This window comes from Amblyomma mixtum, chromosome 1, assembly GCF_055824585.1.
Source record: "Amblyomma mixtum isolate Tamu chromosome 1, ASM5582458v1, whole genome shotgun sequence".
In the NCBI taxonomy this organism is placed as follows: domain Eukaryota; kingdom Metazoa; phylum Arthropoda; class Arachnida; order Ixodida; family Ixodidae; genus Amblyomma; species Amblyomma mixtum.
In genome coordinates this window covers 300,181,418-300,203,668 of record NC_143012.1, presented here as the reverse complement: position 1 = coordinate 300,203,668, position 22,251 = coordinate 300,181,418, and the positions used below count along the sequence as shown (strand labels likewise).

The 22,251-nt window shown below is 49.9% G+C and overlaps 1 protein-coding gene across 3 annotated transcripts in view; it reads right to left on the bottom strand.

Moving 5' to 3' along the window:
* LOC149372185 (leucine-rich repeat, immunoglobulin-like domain and transmembrane domain-containing protein 2) overlaps positions 1–22,251 on the bottom strand; it is a 273,141-nt gene that overhangs the window by 89,833 nt on the left and 161,057 nt on the right. For 2 of the 3 annotated variants that reach the window (XM_089566581.1, XM_089566580.1), the window contains one exon: positions 11,592–11,680. The gene's annotated coding sequence lies outside the window, so the exon portion shown is untranslated. Of the gene's footprint in view, positions 1–3,367; positions 4,134–11,591; positions 11,681–22,251 lie in introns of those variants that run through there. The other variant, XM_089566579.1, reaches the window with a different exon arrangement.

The window sequence follows — 22,251 nt, the reverse complement described above, 5'->3', positions numbered from 1 at the left end:
GACCAGAACCTGTCCTCGATGGGGGCACAAGAAGACGGATGGCCGGGTTTCGTTTGCTGTTCCGTCCTCGTCAATTTGCATCGCTCATAGCAATCGCGACGACATACCCGCCACGGTACGGGCCGTCATCAAAGGGTCAGACATCAATAACCTTTTTTTTTTCCCGGTTACACGGCGCCGTGCAAACGAAACGTAAAAATAAAAAAAAGGAATCAGGGTCAGTGAGGAACATTGTTAATGAAGTTCAGAAAGCTATATTCTTTTTTTACGCGCACATTAACGTACGTGTCTCGTTCTATAGGAAGAAAAATTTAGTTATACGGAAACTTCCATGGAAGGTTGCCGCTTAGAAAGCTCGTCCAATAGAGGTGAGTGTTTGAAGTCCAAGGCCCACGAAAGAAAAACAAACAAAAAAAGGACGAAGCCAGCCAAGGAGCCTCCTTCGCGGCTACAAGTTCCAATGAGCAAGCGGGGTCGCTATTGAACTGGATTCGAAACCGACGCCTCCCCGTCCAACTCAGTTCAGCGCGCGCAAAAATACAACGGCTGTCAAAAGCCGCCTTCTGACCGTACAGAGAGAGCCAGCTGCTTGACGTAATGGAATTCCGCTCGGGATTCAAACATTTAGGGACACTCGGGACTTCCGCGTCTAAAAAAAAAGATAAATAAATACGGACGACAGTGGAGTAAGCAAAAGGCTGAGAAAACTCCAAAAAGGCGTACATATGCGCTGCTCGAGAGAATTCAACTGCGCAGAGCAAAAACAAAAGAATAGCTACTGTCGGGCGAGAGACGAACGGGGCGGCGCGAATTCGCGAAGAGGTAATTCCATGAAGCCGTCGCCGCTGTCGCTCCTTTGAACCTACGCTAAAAGCCCCCGCTGAAACTCTCAGTTGAAATGCGCAGGCGGAATAACGGGCCCCAGCCATAATTTTCGCCGCGAGCCTCTTGAACGAACGACCGAAGAAGCCAGCGGGAAGAGGAATGCGATGGAGACGCCGCGGTCGGGAAAGAAATGAAGTTCTTCTGGGACGTCCGCCCCTTTATTCATGCAGTTACTCGCTCCCTCTCGGAACCGACAACAGCGTTTTTCGTCTCATTTATGCACAACTCGAATTCTCTTTCCGACGTAAACTCTTCTCCACCAAACCCTCTTTCCCTTTATTCCCACTTTCTTGCTTCTGTTCCCGGCGTGCACAACTCCGTTATTACTTGGTTCGACAAAGTCATGCCTCTGTCTGGCCAGGACACGCGATTGACTGAGATTCCGAAATGACGCGCCGGATTTGTGTTCAGAGAGTGAGTAGAAAAAAACTTAGCACATCGCTGGAATGACCGAGTAAGCAACTTTGTTTCCTTCCCTGCGCAGTGCTTCGCGACCGCATTTCTAACTTCCCTTTTAATGTCCCGCTTGAGGCCATAATTGTTTTTTTTTTCTTCCTCGCTGTTCCACGAAGCAATATTTAAATTTCTCGGCGGAAGCGCGCTCAGGGAGCCCATTTAAAACTTCGCCGCACGGCATTTGGCTGCGGCGTTCACGCGAATCCTATAGCGCGCCGTTTGAAGTGGCGCGGCTGGCTGCAGAGGCGTTACTGTAATGGGACGCGCCGATGACGTTACCACACAGCGGCATTCCCTGCATAGCAGGAACTCCCTTTGTTGATTACCGTACCTCGGTATATGGCGAACCTAAAGTGAAATCAGTGACTTCACTCTGCGCCATTACTTGGAACAACAACAAAAAAAAAAATCTCCCCTTCATATTCATGTCCCATTCTCGTATGCCACTAACAACGTTCGTCAGCAAAAGGAGGAGAAAGAGTTACGAGAGAGGATGGGGTGGAAAGGCGGGGAGGAGTTTGCTATCCTGCACTGGGAAGAGGAATTAGGGGGATATGCAGGGGAAGGAGAGCTCAGTTAAAAACGCAGTATAGAAATGACTTGCCGTAGTACGTCAGAGTTGTACAGCCAATCGCGCAAGCGCGGCAGAAAACGAAACAACGCCTGATAGGCCTTCAGCGCCGGCGATCGCCTCGCCCACCTCCGATGGCGATGAAGGAGACCATATGCACCGCGAGTGGTCAGTGCGCCAGCCAATGACGACCGTTAGCGGGACGGTAGCTAAGGGGACAGCCAGTCATGCACCGACTGTTGACGCATGAAGGCGAAAAGAGCTTTGTATATCCCACCCCTTATTGTATGCATGTAACTGGGATCTAACAACCTCGTTACTGTGCTGCGAAGCGAAGAGGATTACTTTGAACAATCTTTACCAACAGTGTGAAGGGGCATTGACATATAGGCGTCCACGCATGATATCAGTGGGAATATTTTGTCACAGATGGCACGATAAGCGATGAAGCTTCAGCCGTAGACAGGGCGAGCTGGAGTGACAGAAAAAGGAGGAACTGATCAAAGCGAACGAACCTCGTTACTTTTAACTAATGAAACTAATCGCTGCTTTCTCTGCAATACCTTGAGTGAGTGTTTTCTAGTAAAAATGCAACCACGAAATTTAAGCCGAATTGCCGCGATAGTAATGTCGACACAATTTTATCCAGTATTGCGGACTGGTTGCAACGGCCGCAGTGAACTAAAATAAGACCGTAATAAGAACATATGGTAAGCTCACAGGAATGAGTTAGCAGTAGGCATTTTAACCCCCTTCTTTTTTCTCCGTGCTTCCAGCTTTCAGAGTTTTCTAGTCTACAGATAACCTGGTACAAACGCGGACAACTGTTTCAAGCTGAATGCACAAGTGTCATGAGCGCCAAATAATTTGGCTCAGGCTATCCCGTGGACCACTGGTGGTTGAAAAAATAACACAACTTCGTCATGTTTTCGTCGCCTCCACGATAAGTGACGAAACGAAGAAAGCGCCAGGCACTATCTGCTATCTCTACTGTCTTGCGCTGTCGCTGGTAGAGGGTGCTTGCATTTCTCATCTCTTGCTCACCACGTTTGCATTTGTAATGAGTAATGCGTTTCTTATCTCACGCGTATTCAGTTTTATTCGACGACATTTATAAAGGGCAGAAAAAATGCGATTATCTAAATAAAACCTCAGCGAAAATCTCCTTAACCGTACATTAAGGCAACTGCTTTTCATGTTGCTGCCATGAAGCACCTCAATTGCTCTTTTCAATCAGATGAGAGGGTGCCTACCGCCCAATTACGACTGAAGGTGTTTATCAAATGGTCAACATAGACAAGTATCTAAAAAAGCGCGCCTAATTCCCGAATAAATAAACCTCTCCTGTAAGACGTCTGAAGCAGGGAATGGCACGTATACTTAAAATGGTTCAGTTACCAACAGAAGGGAACTAGGTACGGCCAGTGGCTGATCGGCGAACCTGTAGTCGCTTACCTGGAAGAAGTGTTATCCACTCAGGCACAGGGACGATAGGACTCGAGGGCGTCTTCAGTCACTACACCAGTATGGTACGGTAAGATGAACGGCCCAGAGAAGGGGATAGGCACACAAACGCAATCAACCGACGGCGCTGCCACACATTCTTTTGCTCGGCGGACCGCGGGCACCAACGTTGCTGAGAGCGCAAGACAAGCGAAAGACGGCTCTCGCGAACCCGACGGGTGTAGCTGTTTGCGCAGAGTTTCCGAGGGAGACACAAACGTCGAGAGAAGGATAAGAACAAGGAAAAAAAGGGGGGCTGTGAGACCGCGTCAGGCTCGACAACGGCCGATACAGCAGGAAGGCCGATAAGGGCGTGCCGATTGCGGGCAGCCGTTAAGCTCGATCGTGTCCGCCGTCCGCGCTCAGGCCTCGCGATTCCGTCGTTTCAAATGAGCGGCGCCGAAAGAGCCGTCAAGGCGCTGCGAGGTGGGAGTCAGGAAAGATGAAGCGAAGTTGCGCGCGGAGCCGGTCGAGGGGGTGGATGAAGAAGGCAAGAAGACCACAGGGCGGCGGCGGGCGGCTTAAACTCGTGACACATCTTCGCAGGAACGCGTCCGCGATACACACTGACTCATGGCGGCCGAACACACACACAACAATTGGCAAGCAGCCGGACCAAGGCCCGTCAGTCCTCGGTAGGGCCAGGGCAGCGGCGGGGGCGCATTCATCGGCCCTTATCGTCCCGGCCCAGGCCGGCGATAGATAGGAGCGCCGTCGCTCGCGCCAGTGAAAGGAGAGCGCCGCGGAGATCGGATTACCGCGAGAGGCCGCTTCCTCCGGCCACCTCCTCTTTGCATGCTGCCCACTTCTGCGTCTTTTTTTTTTTTTTTTTCCCCACGCGCTTCTGTTTTTCTTGGAAACTGGCACCTCGGCGAGAAACTGCGGATAGGAACTTCCAAGCTGACTCACGCGGCGCTATAAGGCGGATAAGGAGAATGGCAGATCAGGATGCCCGTTCGAGCCGCCGCCGTCGTAGCAGCTCTTTTCGCAGAGGCGAGTTTGTTACCGATGAATGGAAACGGCTCTGGGTGAAGGATTTTCGTTGTTGGTGTTGTTCGTTTTGTCTGGCCGTGAAATTCTGCGCTAAAGGGCCTCCAGTGCTCTGTGCAAATCAACATGCTGACGAGCTTAGCACCCTGGGACCGTATCTACCCTCTTTAATGTATCGGTATGGCTGATAGCCCTGCATGTGCCATCTGTGGGTATGACGAGACTATATCCCACATTCTCTGTGACTGCCCTGCCTACAGCGCCGAAAGGCAGTCTCTCAGCCGTGCGCTGGAGCGTCCAGATCCACGCCCACTGACGGAAATGAAGATTCTCGGCCACTGGCCGCGGCGATCGTCGGCGGTGAAGGCCTCCAAGGCACTGTTCCGCTTCTTGCGAACTTCTGGCCTGCATGATAGGCTGTGACTTTAACGAACGCTGACTTTTCGTAGTGACTAATTTTCTGCTACTCTGTTTTCTCTTTCATTTTTTTTATCCCCTCACCCCTTACCCCTGTGTAGGGTAGCAAACCGATTATTTTTCGGTTAACCTCCCTGACTTTCCTCTTCTACCTCCTTCTCCTCCTCCTTCAATATTTACAACTGTGCAGTGGTACATTTGCATGGCGGACGAAATAGCGCCGGTTACCGCATTCATGCTGCCCACTTCTGCGCCTTTATTTTTTTTTTTTTCCCACGCGCTTCTGTTTTTCTTGGAAACTTCCACCTCGGTGAGAAACTGCGGATAGGAACTTCCAAGCTGACTCACGCGGCGCTATAAGGCGGATAAGGAGAATGGCAGATATCAGGATGCCCGTTCGAGCCGCCGTCGTCGTAGCCTTTGAGCAGCTCTTTTCGCACAGGCGAGTTTGGATTTGAGAAATGGCAGACATGCGAGCTGAGTTACGGCAATCCACCCCTCTCCCCCTCCTTCCATCATAGCAGCTCCTTACCTCCACAACCGAAGGAAATGTAGAACCATTCGCGTTGAAGATACATTCAGTATTCGGCCGTGTTAATGGTAGACTAATTAAAATATAGCATGAAGACATGAACGGGTACAGAAATCTGCATTGATCCTCTTTCGAGTTTAGCCACCGCGGTGGCTCAGTGGTTACGGCGCCCGGCTACTGACCCGAAAGACTCAGGTTCGATCGATCCCGGTCGAATTTCGATGGAGGCGAAATTCTAGAGGCCCGTGTACTGTGCGATTTCAGTGCACGTTAAAGAACCCCATGTGATCTAAATTTCCGGAGCCCTTCACTACGGCGTCCCTCATAGCCTGAGACGCTTTGGGACTTAAGACCCCCATAAACCAAGCCTCTTCCAAGCGAACAGCCAGCACCAAAGTATCTATCGCAGAGCGTAACAGTTCTTAAATCGGCAGGCAGCTCTAGTTGTGGTGGTAGCGCTGTTGAGGCCAGGCAGGAACAGCCATACACTGATGACGTCGGCGATTGCTGACGTCATCAGTAACAGGGCGAAAACGCGCAGTTTGGGTACACCACTTCCGGTCGTTTCGTTCGCGTATTTCCGCTTCACCCCCTCGTGAACCAAGTGTTGTTATTGGGAAGTACTTGGGTCTTGCGAAGACAGCGGTGATACTTCGCTTTCGAATTTTTTTTTAATAACTTGCACGCGCAGTAGGCACTTACTTAAAATCAATGATGCCAGGCAACAGGACACGTCAGCTAACCGGCAACAGCCACTGTATTGCGAAGTGCAGGCACAAGCCTTTTGTGTGCGTTCACCCTCTCGGCGCATCCTGAATGGCAAGCTCAATCACCTCGGGGAAAAAGGCCAAACAACAGCTGGTTCCGGAACGGAGCGGCACTCGACGTTCTTCGCACGAGGGTGATTGTGACGCAGTTGTGCAAAGTTCGGCGATAAACAGCGACAAAGGGAGATAGTTGCAGTCGCGCTGCTTGAGAATGCACTTTGCACAGCGCTTGCAGAGAGCTATTGACGTCGGCTTCTTACAATGCAGGCATGAAACAAAGCTCCGTATGCACCTGCCAGCCCCGCACGAAATGAGACACTCCGAGCTCGCGTCATCGAGTGTATTTGAGGTGTGTGTTGCGACTAGGAAGGGTTATCAGGGCAAGAAAGCTTTCGAACAAAAGCTTCGACAGTACTCACGCAGCTTCCACATTGTTAAGCGCCTCCAGAAGCAATTCGCTTCACCACGGCTTGGAATGTTCCCAAGACACTCAGCGGTCGCGGTAAAGACGGTTCATTCGTTGGCGACTATAATGCCCGCACTTTGTACGTGCAGCAGCGATGTGGCGTGCAGCTAGAATTGCCTTCTCCATTCCAGGGCGCTGTTTGGAGGTAAAGCGGTTGATAAGTGATTTACCGGCAGGTTACATTACCTCATCATGCAGTATACGCAATGCGGCCGATCACTGAACGTTCCACTCTGCAAACAGCTTTATGAATTAAGACCCAGGTAAGCGGACGAAAGGCCCAGCTTCCTGAATTTCTCGGTTTTAGCGAGAAAGAGCATAACAGATTAGAAGCAATGCGAAATTTATGAACTAGGATCGACTGACACATTATATCGAACTTCTGTTTTCACCTAGCAGAAAAATTCGCATGGTTCTTGTCGTGACGTCTGTGAAGAGTCATGAGCAGGGCTAGGCTGATGTTCAGGCCAAAGGCATCGCTGTCGCACCTTCAGAAAACGTACAAACTTCCTACCTTTGGTGCGGCTTTATATTAGTCGACGCGTACGATGAAGTCCCTTCTTTGGACAAGTCACGACAGTTACGGATGAACTGCGTGAATGCAGCCTTACATAAAGACACCGCGGTAACTCAGTGGTAACCGAAGGAAGTGTTGTTCTACTTTAAGTTCCAATCATTTGCACAATAGCTTTATTAATACATTGTCAACAGTAATCACTGCTGTTGTACGTTTTTTCTTCGCTGTTGAAAGGCGGCTAAGATAATGGTTGCAGTTCCAACTTCCTTGTATGTCGGCGCAGCATCTCAAGCCAGTGATAGTGCTGACGTTGTGCAACGTCCTTCTTTTATAACAATGCGAGGCAAACGAATTTCGCCAAAAGTTAAAAAAAAATTACAGCATGTATAACCATTCAGTACGGCCGCCGCGGTGGCAGAGTGGGTATTGCGCTCGGCTGCTGGCCCGAAAGACGCGGGTTCGATCCCGGCCGAAACGGTGGAATTTCAATGGAGGCGAAATTGCTAGAGACCCGTGTGCTGTGCGATGTCAGTGCACGTTACAGAACACCAGGTGGTCGAAATTATCCGGAGCTTTCCACTACGGCGTCCCTCATGGAATCAGTCGTTTTGGGACGTTAAAGCGTATAAACCAAACTAGCAGCCTTACACTTAGCTCACACACAACGTCACTGGAGCGGTGACGCGTAAAGCCCGTTTTCCTTCTCATCGAGCGCGCGTTATATCGATCCCCTAGTTCCTAAATTTACGCGCCTACGGTGACTTCAGCTAGAACGTACACGGCTGGGGTTCAGCTCGAGAACAAAGGCAGGCGCTTTACGTCCTCGATATCCTGCCTGCGCATGTCGCGACCCTGAGATGGGCGGCGCAATACCTCCTTTTCCTGAGTAGCTTCATTTACGTGTAAACACGGGCAAGCATCTCGAATGGGAGGAGACACGGCGCGGCGAGGGCTGAAAGGGGAGTTAATAGAGCTTTCTGCGCTCGTCGATCACTGAAACGCGGTCGATCACAAAGGAGACTGTAAAACAACGAGGAGGGGACTACGACCCGCGTGCGAGCGTGCGCTTTGTGTCTCAACTTGGTGGTCTTGTTTGGGACTTTAAGGAATTCGCGGGTGCAGGTGTGCGTGTCGCTAAGCGTCTCTGCGCGTGGTGCATGAGAACCCAGAGAAAGCTCCAACAAAGAGCACAGTATTGGACGTGCAACAGATCTTTAATAGCTACCTTTATTAAACTACTCTACTCAAAGGGTTTATCTCGCACGCAATATAGAAATATTCCAGCCGGATTGAGAGGACATAGTAGGGGCGCTAAAAAACAAGGACGACAGGGTAGACAAAGACAACACAGGCGCTAGACATCAACTGACTTTATTCTCGAGAACATCATCTGAATATCTAAAAATTCGTAAAATCTTGTTGTCATTGAGGCGCGCTTCAATGCGTTTGTCCAAACTCGCTAAAAACAGTTCACTAAGCACCGGGGCGATGCACGAGCCTATGGAGACCCCTCGCGCTGAACAAATTTCCCGCCCTCAAAATTAGCAAAGATACCAGAAAGATAAAATTCTAAAAGCGATAAAAAATTTTCCAGAGAGACTCCTACGTCATTTTGAAAGCCTACAGTGCCTTTAGTTTCTATGCTCTCCTTCACTGTGATTAAAATATCTTTTTCGGGAATTGAGTAGAAAAGATTTTCAAAGATTTTTACTACTATGTCTTCCCAATCCAAACACCAACTAGCCCAGCTTTCTGCCTTAAATTTCAGCCGGACCAAGTTAAACTTGAAACAGAATTTGAATCACTGCAGTTGGAGGAAACGAAATGAGGCATCTTAAATCAGGCTGAGCCTTCATGTGGTTTCATGACGACGTTTCATAACGACCTTACACCTGCTAGCACGTTAGCAGGTGCAAGGTCGCTAGCAGGTGCAAGGGCAAGGTAAAAGTGAATTCTTGCGTAGCACTCATAAATTTTCCTTCATACGATGCCATTTTTCTCCGTTTCATCCGTCTGAAACCGACTTCAGACCCGTGTACCTTTCTTTCTCCAGCATGATGTAGATTATAGGGAATGACGCCGCTTTTTAAGAGAAGAGACTAAAAAACGGGGCAGGAATTTTGCCCTACCACAGGAAAGAGTCCACTTTTAATTGAACATTTCGCTCTGAAGCAAGGATTGAGTTCTGTTTTCAACGAAAGAGAGAAGTAATACAAGACGAGAAAGAAGGTCAAAATCCAACGTTTGCTGACTATAGAGAACAGAATACAGCCAAGGGTTTCTAAGAAATAGCTCCGTGGCAGAGGCAAGAGGAGAGCTCGTCAGAAACTCCAGCCGTATAGATATTGCCCCATAATTTTAAACGATGTGTAACCTTTGTTCCCTTGAATTCTTAACTGTAACATTTCAAGAAGGCAGCGCGAGCGTGGGCTCGAGACCTTTAGAAACCTGAGCTCGCGTCTTTGATAAAACCCAGAAATTCTACCTTCTGCAATTACTGAGCGAACACTATATAGTGAGTGGGTTTAGATGTGAAACCCGAACTCGGCGTCGTCTTCTCCGCCTGTTTCGCCGAAAAAAGCTCAGGTGAACAGCCTCTAACGACCAACGCTGAAAGAAGAGCCGCAACGAGATGCGGGGGGTAGCTGTTGCCTGCCTTCACGCCGCTCCCTTTCCTCATTTCTTCCTCCACGAAAAAAAAAAAAAAGGCAGTGACCGGGCGCACGGTGAACGTACCCGACTATCGGTATTCATCGGCGCGTTCATAATTCCGCGTTCATTGCCGACAAGCAAAGTAGCAGGGCGAGACAGTTCCGGCAGGCGCCGCAACAACCTCGCCCACCACCACGAGCCACAGCAGCGCCGGAAGCGGCCGGTCAAACAAGCTACAGCACAGCCCGCTGGCTGCTTGCCTCGTCTGCCGGGGCGAACACAAAGCGCGGCCAATATTCAGAGCACGGTCGCAGCCGTTCCAGCTTCCCATTGCCTATATACGAGCGGCGACGGAGGAGTGGAAAAGGAGGCGGAGTTGGACCACGGCGCTCGTCAACAGCGTTGCGCCGCTTTCGTCGCTCGCTCGGCCGCTTCGAAAAAAGCCCCGGCGACCTTATATACGGAGGAACGACGGCTACGGCGGCGACGACGCTGGGCCTAAACCTCGCCGGGCATTCGGAGCACGTGCCGCCTACGAACCCCCGGCATGCAATTCGCGCGCTCGCGATCGGGGCCCCCTGTAGGATCGGCGGAGGCCGCCAAACTCTTCTGGCGAAAAAGTCCCCTTCCCGCGGCGTTTTGGGGCGCTTCTGTTCGCTGCCTTAACCCTGTGCACCGCTTCCGTCGTAGAGAGAGAGAAAGGACGGAGGGGAAGGGGGCATGGTGTGTTTGGAATGTATACCCCGTGCTCCTGGTCGCCTGCCTGTTTTCCTTTCGGTCGTCTCGGTATGCATGCATGCACGCACGCCCGTGTGTGTGTGAAGACTCCAAAAAGTGCATTTTATCGATCAAAAGTGTCCACCGCTTCTGACCGAAGGCACGAAAGTCGCCTCACGTCGCGCTGACTACAGCGGCCTCCGTTCACGACCCGGCGCGAACAATCGGGCCGTATAGAGCATGCGTGCTTGCGTTCAGCACGTGCTTAGTGCGGAGAGTGAATGCCGCGTCTTTCAAAAGGCGCAATCATCGGCGATGTCCTTGGTGTCGCTGACCGATACGCTCTCCGGATAGCGCGCTGACGGCTCAATCGCGTGAGTGTTCGAAGGGTTCTGGAGAACGGGCTTTCAGAGAGAAACTTCGCAATGTATCAACGCTGAACTTAGTTAATCGACAGATGCGAAAGGACCCGTTTGGTCCGAAAGAGGTTGTCTTTGAAATTTTAGCAGGCGGTTTGCTGCTTCGCAAAAAGCCGTGCGAAACGCAAGAATGAGAACCCTGCGAACTGCGTAGACTGTGTTCATGTATCGTTAATTCATTCCTTTGTCTTCACCGAACAGTGCATTTCGTCTCCCGCTTCCCGGCTTGTACTTGGAACATGCATGGCTGCCCAAATCAAATTTCTGAAGGCCCGCCAGGATTAAGGAAGAAAAACTGCCCGGAGGTTGGACGATGCTTTCAATTCGATTCTATTCGACACGTACCACCCGCGACGCCGAGGATGGCTACGACATGACGTCGCTGGAGGCAGTGGCGAAGGGCAAAATAAATAAAGATGTATTAAAACCGGAATAGCATTGCCGCATTGTCCGGACTAACGGAAGCTTCCCTCTTTCTTTTCCGCGAATAATCTTGGTCTCTAATATACGCAGTTGATTACGACCCCGTTATTTCCGCAACACGAAAAAATTCAGACGCCTGTTCATAACGAAAAACCACCGGAGTGGAAAACTGGCAAGGAAAATATGATTTATGAATACTCTTAGTCAAATGAACTCAAGAACGGCGAAACTAAACTAAGCTGATAGGAACACGATGAAATGATGAAATGTCCTTACCTTCTCAGGACAGTAGCTTAGACGTCTGGAGGTAGAGATGAAAACTGCCGTGATGAGCTGCTACGTCTCTGTGGTTGAAAGCAGTGCTTCTGTAAAATACAAACCAAAAAATTGCCGAGTTAAATACATATTCACTGGCTCACCAATTGAGAAGCATGTTTGCAATCAGAACGCTTAAAATAAAAGAGAAAAAAAAAGAAATAAAATGGAGTACACTACACACATCAAAGAACGGTTGACAAGGATTTCCCACCTAGTGACTTGCAAAACGTGAGTCCTAGCACACTTGTGACACCTTTGGAGGCGGAGAGGGGGGGGGGGGGGGGGACGACCATTATCATTAGATATCAATATATGTGCAGAGGACAAAAGCCTGTCCCACCAATCTGCAGACACCCCTGTGTAGCACAGCAGTCGCCATTCTATCCCATAAACTGCATTATTCTCGTAATTTTTCACATTATACATGTATGACACCACCGACTACGTTATTCTTTGGTGTCAAATATGTTACCAGACCAGCGGCTACCCGTTCTACGCACGGCAAGCCCAGTCCGAGCAAATCTTACATTAATTTTTAACTTTGGTTAAGCTGAATTTGAAATTTGAAATTTATTGAAATTCAGACAGAATACAATTGTCTACGTGAAGAGGGCTGAAGGTGACACATGAGCTCCCTTTAGTAACCGTAAAGCATGAGTCCTGTCAGCTGCGCAAGTTGCACTCCGACTTGTCGTGGCATAGCAGTGGTGGCACCGCAAGTATAATTGATCAGTGAGCCCGTCTTGAAGGAAACATGAGCCTTCGCTTCCCACTGTGCGCATTTATTAAGGCGAAAGCCTTTAAGCCCCCTGCCCACCCGCGGCCAGCAGACACTCTCTACCTCACTTTGAGCGAGCCTCCTCTCCTTCCATTCCCTCCTCGAAATTCTTCTCTCCCGCTCCTCGTCGAGTAGGCTCGGCAAGGCAAAATCACCCCTTCGTTCTCCGGTGTAAGCCGGAGGCGTGGTGTCTGTGGAGTGCGTCACAGGGCGACGTCATGGCCCCGCCTTCAATAGAATTCTTTTCTTGGTTTTTGCATTTTCTCCGCACACTGAACGATCGAGAGGCGCGATCGGCTCGACCACCTAGACTTGTTAGCGAGCGCATCCTTTCATACATCTGTTTGTCATTCCCAGTTAACGAGCCACCTTTTCATTTTCTTTTAGGCCTCCCCACCGTTTCACGAGCGGAGGGGCGGAAGTCGGTTGTGTTCGAAACACACGGCGAAGCGCGGACCCGGCAACCGCCCGTTTGCTTTTCTCCATGCGTGTTTGTGTTCTGTGTGTTTGTGTCTTTTCTCCGCTCCAAAGCATATGTCATTCATTGGAGTCAAGGCGTACGCAAGATGCACGAAAGATAAGCGGTATGTGTGCGGAGCGGTAAAGTGGGCGAGCGAGGGAAAGGCTCTGCTGCACTACTAATTAAAACCTTGTTTTGGGGGGCTCGCATAGAAGAAAAGAAACTGAGAAGGGAGCGCGCACGCAGAGCGTCTCGTGACGGGATCACGGCGGGGGGGGGGGGGGGGGGGGGGGGGCGAGCCAACTCCCTCAGTTTTACTGTTTTTTTACTTTTTATGGCTAGGGTTCAAGGCTGTCGCCGCACGCTCCCTCCGCAGTTTTTTTTTTTTTGTTCCTTCATGCGGGTTTGTAGGCATGAGCCAGAACAGAAGGCGCTGCGGAAAGCGTTGTGCAGACGACGCGACGCCAAGGCTACGCCCAACCTTCTCCCGTCAGTCAGAACGATGCACCAATGGAGTGCCTTTAGCGAAAGTAGCCCCCCTTGACGTCAGCGGGGTGCAGAGTAGTGGGCCGGGCCCGTTTTTGAAGGAAGGAAAGAACGAACGGGCTTTGATTTGAATTTTCGCAGCTTTTCGGGGCGCGCATGGCTCTAGTATTTTGCAGAGGTTATCTTCGATGCCTCATCTATGCAGTGGGCTTGTTTTTCAAAAATGTCCGGACCCTGGTCAGTGGCCCTTTAATGCCTCATCGATGTCGACAAAAGGTTGTCGGCAGAGGTGTCACGCTTTTCTAGTCAGACCAGTAAAAAAATCATTGTACATTGCACCCGCCATTCCATACGCAAGCGGGGCGAGCGTGCGAGTCACCTGGGCATTTAGGAAGAGAACGCCGCCGTCACGAACCGCGCGAGAAGAAAGTGCAAGTGGCAATAACGCGTACCGCTAAGCACCACAACGGGGCTTCGTGGGGGTGTCGTGTATTCTAGAAGCGTCACAGACAGGGAGAGAGGCCTGGCTTGTTCAGTATGGGGGCACTGAACAGGAGGAGAACGTTGGAATAACTGAAACAACAAAGGGGAAAACGAGAAGCAGTGAAAAAAACAAAACAGGGAGACGCGACAAAAGGGGGCGACCACATGCTGGCTCACTCTGTGCATGCTCAGCAGAAAAGAAAGAGAGAAAGAAAGAAAGAAAGAAAGAAAGAAAGAAAGAAAGAAAGAAAGAAAGAAAGAAAGAAAGAAAGAAAGAAAGAAAGAAAGAAAGAAAGAAAGAAAGAAAGAAAGAAAGAAAAAGAAAACGGGCGACAAGGGAAAAAAACACAGAAGGGAAAAGGAGCCCTTGGCAAACTGCGGTGGAAGAGGAGGGGGAATGCCGTGTGGGAAAGACACCCGGTGAACCAATTTCCCGAAGTGCGTCCATCCCCAACTCCCCACCCCATTGCCCGCGCATCCGCCGCTGTGTTGCGGTCGGCAGTGATGTATACTGTATAGTATATGCGCACAAAGGGCGAAGGCAGGCACACACCGCCAGCACTCGCCCGAGGGCGGTGAACGTCCTTGGTCCGCAGCCTCGGACGAGTAAGAAAAAGCGTCCCTCGGCGCGGCCGGAAGCTCCTCCAGCGGTGGCGCCATTTGAATAAGGCACGAGCGCAGTCGGCAACCCCCGCGCAAGGCTTCGGAGAAGTAAGCGGCGCTGCGCGCAACGACCCTGCGAGGCATCGGACCGCGGCGGTCAGCGGAGGGTTTTTGGTATCGACGCCCCGAAGGCGATCTGCGAATCGGCCAGGCGGCGGCTACGGGGTCGATGGCCGAGAACGGCAGCGGCATTTTTGAATACGAAGCATTCGCATGCCCAACCCTAGAACACCTCCGATGTCCAAATTGGCCCTGAAGAAGGAAAAAGAAGACAGCCTCGATATATTACATCGGCTCTCAACGGACGCTTCGGACCACACTTTCTTATATCCTCAGAATACTTAAGAACACTTAAAATGCCTTTGGGACATTCCAGAGACCACCGGAGAGAGAGAGAGTCTGTGTGTAAAAGAAAGAGATGGAATGTAAGAGTGTGTGTGTGTGTGTTTAATCCTTCCTTGTGTTTCATAGCTAATACCTGCACCCATGGTGCTCCTCCATTCGACCTCTGCCATCATCTCGTTTTAGTCAACCCTTATATGTGTGTATGTGGGAAAGCTCACGTGTGAAATTTCGCGTGGTGCGTTCTGTTTTTAGAAGCAGTATCGCTGTTTCGACGTGAATATGCACGCATTTCTTTGTGCTTTCGTCCGCGTTTTTCCAGCACAGCGCGTGCGTGCGTGCATGCGTGCGTACGTGCTTTGCGTGCGTGCGTGCGTGCGTGTTACGTCTCTTATGTTATGAAGTATCCCACAGTGGAAGCTACCTTTCCGCACTTACGCACAGAAGCGTAACGCCACAGCCACCGGCAGGTATGTGCAAACCTTCAGCCAGACGACGCAAGCTGGTGGATTTGCTGAAGGCCGCTTAGAGAGAGACCAGCCGGGAAAAACGTGCGCACCAAAGCGGCTGCGCTGCTACAAGACGACGACGCGCGGGCTTTGCGCGCCTTAAGTTATAACTAACGACGAGGCGAAAGGCTCTCGACTCGTTTGGAATACGCGCGCAAGTGCGTGCGTTTGTAATCGCGCCGCTTCAAAGAATGCGGCGACGGGATTCAGGCGAGCGTTAAACAACTCCAGGTGCTCTAAATTAGACCAGAGCCCCTTCGTTACGCAGCGTGTTCTCACGACCACCCGCAGCATCTCCGGTATGCAAAACCCTTTGTGTTATCACTGCTCCGGTGCGCAATGAGACGCGGGCGCACCCTGGAGGAGGGAAAGCGCAACAGCGGCTTTGTCGCACGACAGGCCTGCGACGCGGCGTGGCCCTCCTTAATGGGCGCTACTGCAGCCGTGATCGTAACTGTGCTCAACTTCACTAAAACCGCGCACCATTGTGGTAGCGACCAGTGCCAAGTTTTACGTCGCTTCTGCGCCGTAATTATTAACTTCCAAGCTCGTCATAACAATATGGTCTCCTGTCAAACATCCGCAGAGTCGTCTGCTTTTCCTAGCCGGGAGCAGACGGCGAATGCTCGCATGCACACACTGCAGCATGACGACTCGCGTGGCACGCGAGCCCTCTCCTGATTGGCTGATGTCAGTTGCAGCTTCGCCAATGCTGTGAGGTTTTAGCGAGAGGCCAGGATATAGCAACGGGAATCTCGTACGTAAGCGGTGAGGGCGCCATTGTCGGGTTCGCTAAGCCTGTAGCTCCTTTGAGAGAAGCTCCGACTTCGTAAAGCGGCCAACCGGCTTAGAAGGTCAAGAAGGAAAGCAAAAATAAGAAACTAGGTAATTTTCGTTCGTTTTTTCGTTTTTTTTTTTGCATCATACAGCAGTTCGCCGTCCGAACTGCGTGAATGGTAACTCAAGACGCATTGAGTGGACCAACCAAGTGTCTGACTAACTTTTTGTTTTACAGAAGCTTTAAGTGAAATACCCAGAGCTTCCAGCACACGTACGTTTAAATGAGCGTTATTAACAATACGCCCGACATAAGGAGGACATAATTCCGGTGAAATATTAAGTAGTTGTTTGTTCTTCTACTTTATAATCACTCATATTTAAGGTGAAAATGATTCCAGTGTGAATGCCCCATAATTTCAACACCACAAATTAAAAAAAAAAGCACTCCCCTATGTTTTCCCTCGTTCGTTGGCTCTTGGCTTTTTTCAAATATACGAGAGGCAAGGCTATCGAAGTACAGCTATTCTAGTTACCATTAGCCATTCCACGAAACACTAATCCCATTTTTCCTTCCATTTTCGAAGTAAAATTTCCCCTTTACTTTACTGCCCCCACTTTCAAGCACGATGTGGAATGCAGATAGCATGCCAGGAGCGCAGCCATGATCACCCCGATCACATCAAAGAACGCGTTTACGCCTTCCTTGCGAGTCTGACGCCAATGTTTAAGGATAACTGCGAAGTAACTACCAGCACAAGTACGCACTTAACTGGCAGGCTGTTCACTCCGATAATCCTTTTGTTTCACTCACGTGGGGCGTACAACATGCCTCACATACCGCAGCGCCGCGCGCCCCTGGCTCAATGCGCACATTTCATCTTCCTTTGTTTCTTCTCTTTCCATTAAACGACGCCTTCTAGAAACAAAGAACTAGGCTTAGCCAGCCAGGGGAGGAAGCCATTAGTTTGAGCTGCAGCTCTGGGGGCCGCGCGCACGCGTTCTTCGAACAATGAAAAGAGAAGCCATTAATTCGTGTTAGGTGCGCCCGGTGTACTTCACACTGTGTATGTGTATGTGTGCTAGCCGCTCAAGGGTGTCCAGAACACCGCGATTCATTTTATAATGGCATCGAAGAAAGGAGTGCTCCGACACTTCACTCCGGGGAGAAAAAAGAAACAAAGTAAAGAAGGTGTTCTGTATCAGTGCCGGAGTAGAAGTCAATGCTTTCTTCCCTTTGCTTGTTTTGCTTTCTTAGCTTTCTCCTTGATGCCTTTTCACTCCTCGGCCAGCCTTTGAGTTATAGCCGGAGGACAGGCTGAGTTGCCCTTGCTTCAAGTTTCTGTTTGCCTGCTTCGAGAGCAGTTTAACGCGCTCTCTGATGCCGCTAAAGAATAATCGGGAGAAAAACGGCGCGAAGAATGAGGCAACGACGACCCGCGCAGCGATAGAAAGAAGGAAACAGAAAGCAGGATGAAAGACGGACGGCAATTCACTTCCCAAAGTCGCGCCCTAAAGAAACTTGGTTGTTGCGTGATGAACGCGCGGACACTGGGAGCGAAAAGTCGACTCCGCGAGAGACCGGTATAAGCTGATAAAGCGGGCGAGGGATTAAAAAGAAAAACAATGAGAAAAAAACGCACAAACATTTAGAAGTCCAGGCCCGAGAAGGCGAAACAAAGGCTCCACTGCTCTCTCGCAGCAGGGAAAACATCCGGGCCACTCGCTAACAATATCCGTGCCTTCGTCGTACGCCAACTTCTTTGTATCCGAGCTTTTTTTCACGCTTGATTTTCTTTCTCCCTTCTTTTTCTCGAAACACAGAGAGCGCGCGTACACTGCTGCGCGCGCACCTCGCAGCGAAGAAAGAATTCAGCGTGATGGATGCACGGGGACGCTGCGCAAACAAAACATTTTCATTGTCGCGCACTGCGTCCCGCCTTTCAGCAGAGCAACCCTTTTCTTTCCTTCTGTATATCGCTTTCTTTATCCAAAGCTCGACTTAAAAAAAAAGTTTTTGTTTCTACTTCCCCCTGATCTTCCCCTCTCTCCACTCAGCCTCTTCCAGGCATTCCTTTCTCCTCTTGCTCCTCCGCTATGCATGTTAGCGCGGCGGCAGCGAAAGGCGCGATACATTCTCCAGAACTCGTAAAACTCTCAAAGCCCTTCTCGTAAACGACGCCATAAACGCATCCTGCCCCGGCTAGCCCGTTTTCGTTATTTTCTTTTTCTTTCACACGCTCTCCTGCTTTCGTTCTTTTTTTTTTCAGCGTTCTGTTTATTCACTTCCCCGTGCGGAGCCCGGTCCTGCTCCGCGCATGCGCGGATTTAAATGGATATGCGCTATTAACTCTTTCCCGTAACCTTTGATCTTATTTTCGCTCAGCATTGAACGGTGCAATGGAGGTCCTGCGCGGGATCGTTTGGGTCAAGAGGGTCATGCCGAGATAGCCAGTTAGGGGTCACGTTTTAAAACGACTTATTTTTTTTTTTTCCAGGTAATTGAATACCAGAATGTTCTTGGAAGCGTTTTAAAAGCCTTACGCTGCTTAGGATACATTAATGCCGTAAGAAATTCATTCATGCGGTCAAATATTGCTGACAAACAATCGGAAAGAAAAAGAAATACCGAACCAGACAAGCAAACAAACCAACGTAGGCGCGATAAGAAAGAACAAATAGGCAAATCAGCATTCCGACTGATTTAGCGAGGAGACTGAAAAATATCGGTAGGCTTTGTCAAATGTCGGGTAGCAGCACCCCACCGCTGCCACCAGTTGTTATAGGTCGGGCAGCGTGACCAGTTGTTGCGTCTCCCTGGGGCTCGTCCGGGATGAGGAAACGGTCTGAAGCTTCGACGGTTGGGGATACGAAAACAAGCAGGTTTAATGGCACTTTTTTTTTTAGGACAGTTATTTACATAATGAAGATTTGAAAAGAAGAGCAAAGAATCAAAAATTAAGAGTTCATGACGTCGAGCAACTGGATGAGCCTGTTACCCAAGGCCCACAGCGTTCGTTCTCACTTAGAGCGCTGGTTATATACCCTAAGGCTCCACCCCTTCACCAGGTGGCATTTCAACACGACGCACAGGTCGGCGCAACACAACACAGCAAACGGAGGCACCTGTTGCAGAGTCCACACGTGGGAATTTGGCCAGGAGGAAACGCGTCTGCGGCTCTTTCGCACTGCGGTGCAACATAACTGCGAACAGCACGTGTCTATCGAACACAGGTGTGGCATGATGGCGCCGCGGCCGCAGCTGCGCTGACTTCCTCTGAATCGTTCCGGCTCCTCTCATACGTGGTTAATCCCTTCTTCCCCGGTGTCTGTCCATCGACGGTCGCTTCTTGCGGGGACCAAAGGGACGGTCGCTCGCACCGAGCCGAGCGTGGAAAGAACTCCACAAGCAACTGTCTTCTTCTTTTTTTTTGGTGGGGTCATCGTGGGGTCAAACGACCGCAAGTTGAATCGTGACAGCTTGCATACTAATATGCGCAACTCGGCAAAAAGCTACGAAGTTAATGTGGAAGCACGACCATTACGAGTCACGCAATCTGTAAGGCCACTATGACTACCGAGATAAGCAAGTCTTGCTTAGCAAGGAATTAATAAAGCGTGCTAGAAGAGTAGAGAGCTAATCTGCTTAACGCATTACACGTGATCGCATGAAATCGGGCAGAACACTTTGGTGCCATTACGATCTATTCATGTCTACTGTTATTGGAAAGGAAATACTAAAATTGTATTTAGATCCCTAGTTAAATCATTCGTCACTCTATTGGTGTGGGAGAAGGCAAACGACCGGCTACATTTCGGACCGGAATCAATTTTGCGAGTTATACAGCGGAGTTTCTAAACCCACCATATTTACTAGAGAAATCGAACGCGTGTGCCGCAAGTAGGCAGCAACGGCGTCAACGTGTTCGCAAGAGCGCAAGAGTCTAATACAACAAAAAACAAGAAAACAACTAAATAAAGATAGCAATAGCCAACAGCAACATTAAATCGACAGCCCAGTCACGTCGCATTCCTTAACCACAGGGCTACTTTCCCTCTTTCGGTTACCACGGTCTTAAAGACTGCAATTTCTGACTGCAAGTCGCGCTGAGAGGGAGCTCTATTATCTTAACGGCCCCGGTGATCATCGTTACAGGCGACTGGTCACACCGGAAGGATAAAAAAAAAACACAAGAAAAGAAACAGCAAAACAATATATCACTTCTCCGAACTCATGTTTACGGCGAGGCCTAATCCGCAGGGGTGCGACAACGCGACGGGCGGTCGACACACCGCAACACAACAGCGCCTCCACTGCGAGACCCGCGAGGAGCCGCGTCGGAGGAGCGGCCCGGTCGCGTCAACGTAAACTGGCGACTGCAACTGCGGCGAGGTGCTTCTAAGGAAACTGCTGCCGGGGCCCAGCAGAGCGCTATATTGAAGTGCGGGGCTCGGGGTCGTAAAGCAAAGCAGGGAAGCAATCTCATCGCATCTTTACGACTGCGCCCAACACCGGCGAGCGCTGACGCCTGCTGGCTGAGGCATTCAGCGAACCCCGGCGGCCATAAAGGAAACCCGTTCGTGAGAAGTGATTCAAAACAAACTAGAAATCGGAAAGAAAGAGAGTATGTTTCTTTTTTTGCTTGATCGGCCTCGAAATGGCACCGCGATGCTCACGCGTTGCAGTCTACGGAAGTTCGCCGTTGTGCTGACCTTTACCATGTTTGTTTATTTCCACAGCACGGATAAACAAAACCTCACCAGAGCCGGAAAAGCCCTCGCTAAACGAGCGAGTTTATCGCCAACTGAATACGCCCCCCATTTTTCAAGACCTATCATGAACACAACACGTTTTGCTTTGCTCTCTCAAGAAATCGAGCCTATTTCGAATTTAAAACTTGAAGGATTGCAGAAACAACTCATCGTAATTTAAGAGACAGGTTACTGTGCTTGCGATTGGACTAAATTTGAAAGAAAATTTTAACTGGTTTAGGTTTGGTTTATGGGGTTTAACGTCCCAAAGCGACTAAGGCTATGAGAGACGCCGTAGTGGAGGGCTCCGGAAATTTCGACCACCTGGGGTTCTTTAACGTGCACTGACATCGCACTGTACACGGGCCTCTAGAATTTCTCCTCCAAAGAAATTCCAGCCGCCGCGGCCGGGATCGAACCCGCGTCTTTCGGGTCAGCAGCCGAGCACCATAACCGCTGAGCCACCGCGGCGGCTGAAAATTTTAACTAACGCAGCACAAACTCGTAAGCAAAAAGTATATATAACAAGTTGCACGCAGTGAATACCATAGAGTTAAGAAGAGAAAAGATTTCATGACAGAATCAAAACCTATATTCGCAAAGCTGGTCATGCCTATGCGTAGAAGAGATCGGCTTCCTACTACGTGGCACACAGGCGCTAGCGAAACGAAAATATCCAACTTAACGATACCTAATGCGCGTTCTGTGATTGGCCCGACAGGCCAGACAGATTAGACAACGGGCCGCCAATCCCATACCGACCTCACATACGAAGGCATACGTAATTATTAGCAAAGCGAATTCGACTCACGCCCCCATTCGAAAAACAAGCCCCTTCTCCATACTTACAAAAATAATAATATGTAGCATAATGTGACAAAGCTCGACCAAATAAATGTGTTAATTGTGCTTGCTGAGTCAAAATGGTCATCTCATCTTGAGAAAGACAGCGAAGGGCGTAGACATTTAGCGAGCGCTATGCCATTTCTTAAAGAAACAAGAAGCTCGGGGATACGGGCAGAGCAGTCTAACCAAATTCTGCGACACTCAGACTTGCAAATATACTGCCTCGAAAACTGACAGCACAGCCTGCCATCGCTCCTTTACTGTCTTCTCAGTGTTTCGGCAGAATAGCGCCCGTCGAGTTTATCTTTATGGAGCATTACGCGCCTAACGCCACTCAAGCGTTGCACATTTGAGCTCTAACGCCTCGCAGAAAACAGTCTACCTTTAAAACAAAGGCCTATTCCACTTCAAGACACGCATTCTCTGAATGTTCTCCATTACATATTTACGAGGAAAGGGAAAAAAAGCAAATTCAGCGACTGTATGTAAAGCGAGAAGGAAGGCGCAGAAGCGGGCTACCGA